Source organism: Pleurodeles waltl, chromosome 5 (assembly GCF_031143425.1).
Source record: "Pleurodeles waltl isolate 20211129_DDA chromosome 5, aPleWal1.hap1.20221129, whole genome shotgun sequence".
NCBI classification, from domain to species: Eukaryota; Metazoa; Chordata; class Amphibia; order Caudata; family Salamandridae; genus Pleurodeles; species Pleurodeles waltl.
This window is the reverse complement of record NC_090444.1, coordinates 1,476,303,957-1,476,317,873: the sequence shown is the minus strand read 5'-3', so window position 1 is coordinate 1,476,317,873 and position 13,917 is coordinate 1,476,303,957. Positions and strand designations below refer to the sequence as shown.

At 48.8% G+C, this 13,917-nt stretch overlaps 1 protein-coding gene across 4 annotated transcripts in view; it reads right to left on the bottom strand.

Moving 5' to 3' along the window:
• The window catches only part of KHDRBS2 (KH RNA binding domain containing, signal transduction associated 2), a 1,516,682-nt gene that overhangs the window by 1,366,145 nt on the left and 136,620 nt on the right, over positions 1-13,917 (bottom strand). The window lies entirely within an intron of this gene.

Genomic DNA, 13,917 nt, shown 5'->3' with positions numbered 1-13,917 from the left:
AGTGCATACAGAGCCAACGTCCTACAGACATCATATTCATGTCTGATTGTATTTTGACTATGATATTCTGGTAGTCCACTTTATGTTGGTTTGAGCCAGAATCCTCTAAATGTGGTCCTATAAATTGAATCTTGAACATGGGTGAGGGATGGACCCACTGTGGCCAACTTGAAAATAAATCACATCCTTGTAGATGGGTTGGATCCAACTATTTTGGATTAGCTATTTTCTAGGGAGTGTACTGAGTCTTGCCAAATAAGATGTAGCTATTCTAACATAAAAGCTTACTCTAATAATAATGGAAGAATCAAAAATGAGGTCCAGATATTTAATGTGTTTTTTTATTTTTATTTTGGTTCATGCATTGCATTGAAGATGTTTTTTGTCTTGTCATCTTCTTGACTCATCCTTGTACTTTTCATGGTGTCCAAAACAGGATTTGGAATTACTTGGTTATTGCCAATGTAAAAAAACAGGTCCCTAGTTATGAAGAATGTGAGTACTCCACAAGAAATAAAACAGTAACTTTGTAGCACCTGACTCTATCCAAGTAGTGAGACAGAGCTGTCCAGGGTCTACTCACAGAAGGTGGTGTGGGTTAATGCCACAGTCCTTAAGCATGCAACAAAGAACTATCAATAAATCTTTGTCCAGCCAGTGCTTTTACTTATAAAAAAATAAAAGTTTGTTATTATGCACACCATACTCAGTACTATACATTACTTTAGAAAGATATACAAGCTGACAGAAAGAAAGATGCCAAACATAACACAACATCCACAAACAGTGTAGCCCCCAGCAAGCCCTCAAACCTATCACTATCCACTACACAAATGATAATGGGGTGCAGTGATTAAAAGTTAAGTATACTGACTTTGCCAGGGTGTCATCATAACAGTAATAATGGAAATACTCTATTGAAAACCCGAAAACCCATCATTAAAACTTTTCAGGCTTGTACCATCTTACAATGAAATTCATGAATACATATAATGGTTCACTGTTAAATTTCTCATTGTCTATTAAAGTATTACATGATTCAAACCACTGTGTGCATGAGCCTTTTCCCTACTTTCTTACTGCTGTAAATCTGTAAAGCAGGATTAGGAAATGAAAAAACAAATGTCTCTACATCCAAGAGAAAATACAATACTAAAATCTCCCATTCCAGAGATGTCTGAAGCCAACAGAAACCCCTCCCTGGTCAGGACACCAATGACATGGGGGACTTAAGGAACCACTTTATTTCTAGACAAGCTTTAAGGGTTCTTGGGCGGCTCACTGCTGCTCTTGCATGGCCCTCTAAACACCAACTGCTTTTTGAGGTTTTTGGGCTCTTCACAACCGTTAACAGGCTCATTCATGTCAAGACCTCACCAACCATGCCTCCATTCAACCCAAAGGATAGCATCTTGGAGGGCCACTCCTTTTATGTTCCCTTCCTAAGAATGCATCAGACGTCGCAACCTTAACTCAATGTCGTGGGCCAAGCTTATGCTACCTCTTTTGTCTATTGAAGGTTTTTCATGGCAACTTTGCCCTATTTGCCATGCTCCAAGTGGCTTGTGCTGACTTTTGACACCTCATCTACGGGCACATGCCAAGTCCCAACAGGGGGCCGGGGTGATGAGAAGGGTGGTGATCCAACAGCATAGCGCCCCTTCATCTTCGACACCTAAGCGAGCTTGCCACTTTCCTTGTAAGGGTAGGCAGAACTCCACTGAATCTCAAAGAGTATGTTTGTAATTCCACAGAAATCTGCTGAGTAAAACTCTGCAAGTTCAGCTCACCACTACTGCATAAATAGTTAACGCATTGCCCCTATGTTGAACCTGACTGCTTTTTGTTACAAGATACTCAGGATTAAGCCAGCCTATTTTGGTGACTTTTGTGGTTACCTGCAAAGGACTGTGACTGTTGCATGACCAGGCCTCACACCCTAATCAACCAACATCCCAATGTCTCAGATTGGAGTTCAGCAGTGTGGATAAGGACTTGTGATAGTGAAGTGTCATAAAGTGTTTTGGATAATACAAAAATCCCTGAGAACTAAATTGACGCCCAATTTGACCTTTTTTAGATTGCCCTTGATTGCCCAAATTTGTTCTCTTTTTCCAAATTTGATTCCAGCCTCACATTTTTGTGTGCTTGAGGTACCTGCCAGCCAAGAGGGAGTTAAGTATTGATGCCATTAAAAGCTACAGTGTGGCTAAGCGGAAGTAGTTGTGAAAGGAGTGAGGACTGAAACCTCCCCAGTGCTCTCTAGAGTTTGAGTATCAGATAGCCCTTAGAGCTTGAGACGAGGTCAGCAGAGTTTAAGTTTCAGCACCGGAGGATGAGGAGGGTGCACTGGATAAGGAGGAGTAGGAAATAGAGACAGTAGCTCTGGAGCTGGACAAAGAGAAACTACTTTTGCCCTTGTCCGCAGAACTAGAGAGTGGGAGACATACATAAATGAGGTACCCTACTGGACTCACAGGAAGCATTGCGGATTTCCCAACTTTGCCCTCTAAGGACCTAGGAGACAGAAGAATTGAAGGGGAGTGCCAGGAGCAGCTGGCTTGCCTTGAACAGAGTACAATAGCAGTGAGAACTGAAGCCCTTCCAGAGAAACAACTAGCTCTGGAAGAAAATAACCTATTTTAGGTTCATAACTGAGTCCAAGAGAGCTGGACCTAAAGATGAAACAAACCTCAGACCCAGCAAAAATGGTAGGAGCATTACCCCAGTATCCATTGGAGAGGTGAGGGCCCATATACCACCAGACCTGGTGCCCAATTATGTGCTGGGAGATGACATGACAACATGGTTTTCTGCATGAGATAGCCTTGTGGTTACAAGGTCCCAGAGGAGTAATGTTGGTGGCTTGTGGAATCAAATGCCCACAGTGGGGAGGGGCACACTTCTCACACTGGAGGTGGGTGACCAGAAAAGGTATTTCCACATGACTGCCATACTGGTTGTCATATTTGTGCTGACCCTTGTGAGGTACCGTCAGCGGTTCAGCGACAGCCACAACCTAAATTCCCAAGCCAGTCCAGGGTGGATTTTATGGACTACTTTTCCAAGGCAGTGGATGATTGGGTGAAGGGTAGTGAGGTGAACACTTTTGAATAGGTTCACAATTTAGTTTCAAGAGAGCACACGTTCAGTCATTGTTTTCAAGAACTATGCTAACACCTGGTTGACTGCAAACTTACTGACCCCAGGGTTTTTGAAAAGGAGACAGACCTCTGGGTAAGTGTCAGAGCGTCTGAGAAAGTACCTGGTAGTGATCTAAGGAGTCGTTTCTGGGTCCTCCCAACACAGTGAGGGGGTGCTCGGTGACCCAGACAGGTCCCAGTACAGTGTGGGGAAAATGGCTCCCATACTTCTCCTAAAAATAGGGGAGAGGTTCTGGTGAGTGGATGCCCAGGGCCCCCATTCCCAACTGCAGTGCTTTGAATTATCCTAGTTGGGGCAGGAGCAAGGGGACCTGGTCTGTACCAATAAAGCACCCTCTGGTGGGGATTCAGGAAAGGCCACATAGCTTTAGAGGGAATTCCCAGAGGCAGGTAGTAGAACATGCACTAGTATCCCTTAATTGGGAGATAGACTCAGAGAGTAGACTGATAGTCCCTGCGAGTGGGGGCCATTACCTCCATCAGGTCAAGGTAAATGAGGTCCTGGTCACTGCCCTGAGGGACACTAGGGCCATCCGGACCAAGTTAGTGGAAAGGGTGATTTCCAAAAAGCAGAACACCAGCCATGTGTGTAGGATTCTTCAGTCCCTGGGACAGGTCTTTGTTTGCTCCAATACCCTAGTATCCCTGGAGTGGGGTGGGGAAGTGACTGAGAGAAGGGTCACAGTTAGTCCTCAGATGCCCATTGACTGTATTCTGGGGAATGATTTGCCACTGGTAATAGAAGAGCCAGGAAGAGTGGCCACCTAGGGTGCCCTGAAAGCTTAGATCTCTGAGCATGCCTCTCTGGGAAGCCTCCAGTGGTACTCTCCCTTCTCCTCGCGGCCTCCTTCACCGCAAATCAGACTTTTGCTGCTGATACGAGAAGCTAAAGCTTTCAGCAGACTAATCTGCTTTCTGCAGCTGACCTGCACTTTATTGTGGTCGGCCTGAACTTGTGACTTTGACCGGTTCCAGCACTTTGTGCTTTTTGACACTATTTTCACTAAATCTTTAAAACTGTATAACTCTGCTTTTACTCATTGTTTTTAGTTTTTGTTTTGGTGTCTAGTAATTAATTAGGATGTACTCTGTTTCTAAATTGGTGTGGGATTGTTTATATGTTGTTATTCCACTTTATTATTGTTTGTGTGCTGCATAATACTTCACACATTACCCCTAAGTTAAGCTTGACTACTTTAGTGTCAAGCTACCTAGGGTTAAGCACAGGTTACTTAAGTGACTCATTGTCGTTCACCCTGTTGGGGACAGTGCTGTTGCTTGAATAGGGCTCACATCCCAGTCAATGAATAACCCAATTTCTCACAGCCCCTTTTGTCAATTTCTCCCCGGGGCCTTTACCCTCAGTGAGCAGGTTTAAATATCTTAAAAGGAAGGATGTCACATGACCTAGCAGAGCACTATTCATCAGGGTGGCCAAACTACGTTCTGCTTTTACTGGCCCTTTTGGGCTGTTTTTCATACAATAGGTGACTTTTTATTCCTTCTGGCACACTCCATCCACCATTAGGGCTCTTTTCAGGGCTCCTGCCCTATAAAATTGGATAGAAGCTTGATTCACTGCACTGCAGAGAGCTTGTAGCCATTCATTTAGCTCCTCACTCAGGGCCTGTCCTCTGTCTGGGATCCTGGGACTGTCTCTCATGTAAGGTCTTCTTCAGCAGCACCCAACAGGCATTAAGCAGCCTATACACCTTGCCTGCACCTGCCAAGTCCCATGGCCTTCTCTGGTCACTTCCGGGGCACCTGTGTGTCAGCAGGCATCAGTGCCCTCCTTTTTATGAAGGTCACACATCTGCAGAGCCAGACCACAGAAAATCCAGGGGAACCCCCTAGGATTATCCCCTCAGAAAGGCCCATTCCTTTTCTGGCCCCTATAAGGTGTAAGGTGTCCAGCGCCACTGGCCCTGGTGGAAAGAAAATGCTAGTCTCAGGGTGTCAACTGAAGTCAGAAGCCCTTGAGTCCTCTTTTCTATTGAGAGTTGGACATCCTTGAGATAATCTCTGCAGAAGGAGTCTGGAGACTGAGGCCCTCATTATGACATTGGTGGTAAATTCCAAATACCGCCGCGGTTACTGCCACCAACATACAGCCATGCAGGCGAACATCCGTCCACCAGTTATGACACATACACACAAAACTGGCAGGCAACAGCCACAACCACAAATCCGCTAGACCCACTGAACATGATAAACTGTCAGAACTACCACTCATACCGTTACGCCACCAATATTACGCCCTCCAAATAATGACCCACGAATCACTACAGCGGACACTCAACAGTGGCAAACCATTGGCGGTGAACACCGCCGCAGCGGATAAGGCCATCCAAATACAAAACAAGACAACATTGGCGAGAACAAAAAACCACACCTGACACAAATACACACACCGCACACACCCACCAACAGCACTATGGAACACACACACATCACCCGTAATCCTTTGCTAACATGACAAGACGGCCACACTTTGAGACCCTAATCTATAAGAGAAATGCACATGCATATCACAGCTACCTATTCATCCAACACCCCCCACCACATCACACAGAACCCTCTGCACAACATACACACACCACACAACACCCATGTCCCCACAAAGGCACCCCCGTTTCACCATTGAGGAGTTGCGGGTCAAGGTTGAGGAAATTGTCAGGGTGGAGCCACAGCTGTTTGGAGCACAGTTCCAGCAGATATCCATTGCCAGGAAGAAGGAGCTACGGACGATGATCGTGGACAGGGTGAGTGCCATGGGACAACATCCACGCAAAAGGGATGACATAAGGAAGTAGTGGAATGACCTATGGGGGCAGGTGCATTCCACTGCAACAACACACCAGCTCGCCAGCCAGAGGACTGGCGGTGGACCCCTACTTCCTCCCCCACAGCTGACAACATGGGAGGAGCAAGTCTTGGCAATCCTGCATCCTGAGGGACTCACAGGAGTAGCCGGAGGACTGGACTCTGGTAAGTCAACATTTACTACCTACCACCCTCCCATACCTGCATGCCACCACCACCCCTCACCTTCACCCTAACACCCACCACCCTCACACCCATCACCCCACTCCATCCCACACAGTGCACTAACACAATTAAGAAACCTAAATGCCAAGCCCTTCATGCCATACCCACTGCATGCACATCCCTTCCAGCCCTGCATGTACACCCACCACCAATGCATGCACAGCATGGAGAACTAACAATCCCGCAACCCATCACCATACACAAACAAAGGTGGCAGGGCAACAGCAATAATATAGGGGAAGCTAGTAATGCAGAATATGTCAGACATGTAGCATAATACACCTTTTACATACCTGCAGGTGCCCCAGCCAATCTCAGTGGTGAGGAGGTGCCATGGCTACCCAGTTTCCCCAGAGAAGATGCCCCCAGTGATGACAGCAACTCTGGAGTTCTGGATCTGGATGAACTCCCTGGCCCATCAGGGACCACTGGTCAGTTGGCTACCCCAACCCACTCCACTACAGAAGCCCCCTCCCTCAGAATCCAACTCCACAGCAGCTACCCAACATCTCCAGACCTCTGTCTCCATGATACATCAATCAGAAGTGTGCCCACCTGTACAGGGACCCCAGTCCACACCTCACAAGCAAGACAATGAGAGTCTGGGGGTCAGTGGCAATGGGCAGAATGTTCAGGGGGCACAGGGAGACAAAGACGGTTGAAGGACAGCTGTGCACCAGGGGGAACTGACTGCCCAGGAGGGACTCACTAATGTCCTGGGGCCTTACCAACAATCCCAGGACAAGATGGGTGAGGTGATAAACATCACGCAGGAGAACCGGCGGTTGCAGGGGGAACACCACCAGGAGATCAAGCAAGAATTGCAGGCCCTGAACACCACCATGGTCTCCATTGCAGGGGTGCTGGGTGATATGGCTAACATCATTAGGGACTACAGAGCACACCAGCGGGCCCCTTCCACTAGCCAGTGTACTGACCAGCTCTCCACATCAGTGGCAACTAGTGAACAGAACTCCTCACCACAGGCCACCAGCACCCCTCCCCCGCAGCAGGTGAACCACCCTGCAAATGGTTCCTATGATCCAGACAGACACCAGAGACAGTTGCCAAGACCAAGACCACCACCAGGGAATGAGCCGCTTCTGAATGCCCCCCTTGTGCTCAACTGTGTCACCTTGTCCACTTTGAACTGCCATTGCTCCTCTTCATTTGGTCCCTTGGACACTGGACCTGTGCTACAAACAGACTGGCCCACTACACTGGACGATTCCCAACCATCACCCTACACTATTGCACTATGCATTGCATACAGATTTTTATTAAACACCCTTGGACACAACTTGAATAATAGTGCTTTATCTGAAGGTAATGTACAATGTATTGAACTGTAATGAACTGCATGATCCTGTGTAAATGTCAGATAATATGTTGATCCATCCTAGAAATGTGTCTCAGCAGTCTGTACACACCACAACATCACACAGTTGTAACCACAGCAACATCTGCAATAAGGGAAGGAATAGGTGACAGTGAGGTGGGATGCAAAGGTAATGACTAGCATAATGCTACAGCCACACAGCACAACACTGAAATTGAGTAATGTTTAGTTCAACAGTCTTACCTGAGTTTCATTGGAAGTACTGTTGTATCATATGTGTTCTGTTGTCCACATTCTCCTCCTGCTCCTCCTCCTCCTCACTGTCCTCAGTGTCCACTGCTACCACAGCTGCATTGTCACCCCCCTCCTCCTGCAGATATGGCACATGCAATCTGAGGGCCAAATTGTGCAACATGTAGCACACAACAATAATCCTGCAGACCTTCTCAGGAGAGTAGCATAGGGATCCACCTGTCAGAGGGTGGCACCTGAACCTAGCCTTCAGGAGCCCCGAAGGTCCTTTCAACAATCCTCCTGGTACGTCCAGGAGCATCATTGTACCTATTCTCAGCCCCTGTTCAGGAGCCAGGACAGGTTTGGGTAGCCAGAATCACCTGCAAGAAGTAATTGACACACATTAGTCCTGCACAATGGCATGGGGTATGACTCCTGAAGGCACACACTGACATATATTGGGTGGGGACTCAGACTCACCTATAAGCCACACTCTGTGCCTCTGTAGCTGTGCCATAAGCTGTGAGACACTGCTATTCCTCAGGACAAAGGCATCATGCACCAACCCAGGATACTTGGTAGGATGTACTGGTCAGAAAGACAGACCATCTGGAGATTGAGTGAGTGGAAACTGTTCCTATTCCTGTACACCTGTTCATTGGCCCTGGGGGGACTAAGGCAATATGGGTCCCGTCAATGGCCCCAACAACATGTGGTATATGTCCCATTGCATAGAATACAGCCTTCACAGTGGGTAAATCTTCTACCTGGGGGAATGCGATGTAGCTTCACATGGGTTTGAGCAAGGATGCCAAACCCTTTGCAAGCACAATAGAGAACATTGGCTGTGACATTCCTGCAGCCAGGCCCACTGTCACCTGGAAAGAGCCAGTTGCCAGGAAATGGAGCACTGAGAGTACCTGCACAAGAGGGGCTATTACTGTTGTGCAACGGATAGCAGGTAGTAGATCAGGCTCCAATTGTGCACACAGCTCTGTGATTGTGGCCCTATAAAGACGATAGATGAGTATGATGTGCCTGTCCTCCAGTGTAGCCAAGTCCACAAGGGGTCTGTACGCGGGTGCTTGCCTCCTCTTCCTATTCCTCCACAGTGGTTGGTACCTAAGGGACCCAAAAGTAAGAAGGGAGTGACAACAGGACCCATGAACACACTACAGAATGTTACAAAGAGCATGCTTGTATGTTGGAGATTGGAATTGTCTAGGTGAGTACATTCAACTACAATGACGCACTTATTAATCTGTACATGTGTACTAGCATTAGAAAATGGCAACCACCTGCCCTATATGCAGGGACAGGTGGAAGTGACCTCACTCCGCCGACATTCGCATCATGGCGGAAGGCGGTCTCAACCACCGTGCAATTCCTCATTGGCTAACATGGGCCTCTATGGAGTATGGGAATCAATGATGACCAACGCCGGCAGTGACGGTGTTCACAGCCGAAGACGTGACCTCCATTTTATTTCTACCACTTCACTTGGTTCCTGACTTTCCACAGGAGGACATCTCCACTGTGTGCGCTGCTGTAATCTGTGGCTGAAACCTGCCATGGCACATGCAACAGGGTAGAGGGCCCCAGCCTTTATGTCGGAGGAGTTGGAGAGGCTTGTGGATGGGGTCCTATCCCTGTATGGGCAGTTGATGGGCCTCCAGACCAACAGGTGAGTACACCATGGGAACATTGCATGCAATATGGCTGCATGGAGATGTGTGTGTGTGCTGGCAGTGTGTCATTTGGGGGGTATGGCTGGTGGCAGTGTTAATGCTGGGGTATGAGTCATGTGTGTGCCTGATGAGGGGCAAATGCAGTCTGTAGGCCATATGTGTGACAGGCTGGATTGTCTGGTTCATGGTGTCCCACTGTTTGTGTTTCCTTGGCAGGTCAGAGTCCAACAGAAGCGTGCCATTGCCAAGGACGTGTGGACCCTGGGGGCTTTTAGCAGGCAGAGCATCCATTGCAGGAAACAGTGGGAGGACCTGAGATGCTGGGCCAGGGAGACCACAGAAGCCCAGCTGGGGACGGCCTCCCAAAGAGGGAGAGGTGCCCGTCGGCACCTGACCCCCCTCATGGCCTGCATACTGGTGGTGGCCTACTCAGAGCTGGATAGGCGCTTGAGGGCATCACAGCAGACACAAGGGGTTGAGTGAAGTGTGTTTGACAACCATCTCTGTTGCGTGGCATGCGATATGGTTGCAGGGTACTAGTCAGTGGATGCCCCAATATGCCAGTTTAGACATTGCTGCATGGTCCAGCTTAGGTTAATAGGGTGAAATGCATGTTTTCGATAGCTAGGTAGCTGTCTTTCCATGGCAGACAGGGCTTAGTTGGTCCCATTTGGTGTGTAGCTGGCAGCGTTTTGGCTCCTACCTGCTATGGTACTTAGCCAGTGGTATGCTAGTGTGGTCCATACTGCCCATTCCCAGTCTCAGTGTGTGACAGTGATGTGTATGCCATCTGTGCTGTTGGTGCTGTGATTGTCCCTGTGCTCCCTTTCTTTCTTCCCCATCTCTCTCTTTTTGTCACCCTGTCCATGTGTGCATTAGCAACATCTGGCAAGGGAGCAGGGACACCGTCGAGTGAGGGAGCTGCAGCCCACGGGACCCAGGAGGCAGAATCCATGGACGCCGAGGGGACTAGTGGGACGGAGGGTGAGGGGAGCACCATTGTGGGGACATGAGCTGATACCACTGACTCCCTAGTGGTGGCGCACTCCTTTGGGACCACCCCAGCTACAGGTTCTACCCCCAAACCTGTACCAGCACCGCCCTCCCAGTAGCCCCCCACTGAGTTGCCAGTGCCTACTCACTCAGGAGGGTAGGCATCTCCTTCACTCCAGGCACCTAAGGCTCTGCCCCAGTAAGCCCTGCTGCCCTCATTGTGGAGGCTATTGACCTCCTGAGATCCATCTCTGTAGGGCAGTCAACCATAGTGAATGCCATCCTGGGGCTGGTGACCCAGATGCAGCAATGCAGTGCCTTCCTGGAGTGCATTCACAGTGGCTTGGCGGTCCCACAGAGATTTCAGGCTCCAGCCTCTTCACTGACAGCAGCCAATGTCCCTGTTCGTTCCGTTCCCCCTCCAACTACCACTTCCTAGTCTCCTCACCCCCAACCCATCCCATGCACACATTTAGACAAGCATGCACACAAAACTTCGGACAAGACTCGAATAGATAAACACACGCAGTGCACTTCAGTCCAAAAGCACTCACACAGCCAACACACAGATACATTCACAACATCATCCACTGCCTCCACTGTCTCCCCCTCCTCCTGCTCCCTCACAGTCACATCTGCACTCACACCTGCATGCATCAACAGTCTCTGAACCTGCCAGCGACACAGCCTTGCCCACATTAACAACAGCAGATCTGCAGACATGCACTGCACACATCACATACGCAGTCACCACCATCACCACATCATGCAGCACACCCACCTCACTTGCAGACACCACCACAACATCCATCCACACTTCCTGTTTGTCCTCCCCCACCCTGTCTGCCTCCCTCCAAAGACACACAAACCCTTGCACTCAGACCCCCAACAGCCATCCACCTCATGCATGCACACTGTCCATGCACCTACACCCACGTCCAGCACACCTCCTCTCCCTACAACCACTCCCTCTACCTCCACTCCCATCCCTCCTCCCACATCACGCCCCATTGGCCCTAAGAAGCTTTTCCTTGCCTGCCTTGACCTCTTCCCTCCCCCCATCCTGCCCATAACACGAAGGTCCCACCCCCAGCCCAGTACCTCAAGCACCCAGTCTGATACTGTACCACCCCAAGGTCTCCACCTGCCACTTAGGGGCACATGACTAACGCGGGCCCCCACCCCAAGGATACTCCTCTGCCCCCAAAACGGAGAGCTAAAGTACCGCCCCCTCCCAAATCGACAACCAGGAGCATCGAGCCATCTCCAAAACCTTGGGCCAAGGAGAACCTTCATAGGACAAAGGCCAAGGAGACCCCTCTCAAGACCAAGGCCAAGGAGACCCCTCTTAAGACAAAGGCAAAGGAGACCCCTCCCAAGACCAAGGCCAAGGAGACCCCCCCCAAGACAAAGGCTAAGGAGACCGCTCCCAAGACCAAGACCAAAAAGACCCCTCACAAGACAAAGGCCAAGGAGGCCCCTCCCAAAACTAAGGCCAAGGAGGCCCCTCACAAAACTAAGGCCAAGGAGGCCCCTCCCAAAACTAAGCCCAAGGAGGCCCCTCACAAAACTTAGGCCTAGGAGCCCCCTCCAGAACCAGCAGGCAAGGAGTCCCCTCCAGAACCAGTGGGCAAGGAGCCCCCTTCTTCGCCAGAGGGCAAGGAGCCCCATCCAGAACCAGTGGGCAAGGACCCCCCTCCATCACTAGAGGGCAGTGATCCCCCTCAGAAACAGTGGGCAAGGAGCCCCCCATCACCAGAGGGCAAGGACCCCCCTCCAGAACCAGTGGGATAGGAGCCCCCTCAGTAACCGGTAGGCAAGGAGCCCCCTCAGTAACCACTGGGCAAGGATCTCCCTCCAGAACCAGTGGGCTAGGAGCCTCCTCAGTAACCAGTGGGCAAGGAGCCCCCTCAGTAACCATTGAGCAGGAGCCCCCTCTTGAACCAGTGGGCAAGGACCCCCATCCAGAACAGTGGGCAAGGAGCCCCCTCAGTAACCAGTGAGCAAGGAGCCCCCTCCAGAACCAGTGGGCTAGTGGTTCTGGTTCCATGGTGGCCGCAGACTATTCTGAATCCCTGGAGGTGAGTGTCTCCTTTTAAATGATGCATTTCTGCCAGGCTTTTGGAGTAGTTGCTACCACGCTAGAAATCCTGGTGGTGTGCTATGTCATAATATGGTGGGCGGATCTTTATCTTCTGCCTGCCTACAGGTGGCTACCTCTGTGTTCAGTGGTCGTACCGCGTTGGCAGTATGTGTGGTACATTGGCTGTCTATGGGAGGGATCACCACCATAGTCATTATTTGGTAGTCTTTACTGTCGGCCTGGCGACGGTACTTCCATCATCACCAATAACCTGACCGCCAAGGCCATAATGACCACCTGAGTCTGTTTCAGCAGTTGGGCATTATTTTGGTGTATTTCTCCCAAGTGCAGAACGTCATGAAATGTATTTGATATTTAACTATTCAAAGTTTTCATTCCAAAATAATCTAAAAAATAAAAAATGTGTACCAATCATAAAGTACTTCTATTAAGTTGTCACAGAATAGTTCTAAATGCAATATATGCACTGAATCACATTACGTAAGTAATCAGATATTGGCGTGCCATGACATAGTTCACCTTTTACGCTAGTGGAAAAGAAATGCTATTCAATATAATGAAACAAAAATAAATACTTTTTGAAAGTAGGTACAAGAGCCAAAGACCGTGCAACATAGGTGGCTACAGCTAAAATACAGCTTTTGTACTTAGGGCAAACTCTTAGTGAGCACCTTTGCACATTTTAACAGGGTTGTGTGTATCAGGTTACTGTATTTTAAGCAATATATTTTCTCAGCTGTCAGGGGAAGATAATTTGCAAGAATACACCTGTGGTTAGACAGGAAGCCTCCACAGCAACTGTTAAAAGCAAACTGTTTTTTAGTATATCTCTGAGGATTTCTTCTGGGTAGTATCCTCCAGTGAAAACTCGATTGATTGCAGTGCTTAATCTGCTTGCGGGGGGGGGGGGGGGGGCGACACTCCTCCGTGCTAGCAGAGGAGCTGCCCCTGGAATGACATACACTTATGGTCCTTCAGTACTGCTATTTAATAATGCGGTTATTCATAAAGCATAATTATAAATTAGTGGACATTGAATGAGCAATATTATCAATTATTCTCTTTGGTCATGGTGAATGGGTGTTAATACGGTATGTAACACTCGGTATACAAATCCATAAACAAATACAGCAATATCTGTGCACTCTTAATAGGTATGTGCAACTTTTCACCTGATTTCAAAAACGCTTATGGGTATGTACACAGTGTAAGCTTGTACATGGCGTGAACCTATTTTCCTCAATCCTCTCATTATGGAGTAGTAGAAAATCTGCGTCCATTCCTTTGTGGAATTTGCAAAATGTTACTGAAGCTATTTTTCCCCCAGACAAACATGATTCCATTTGA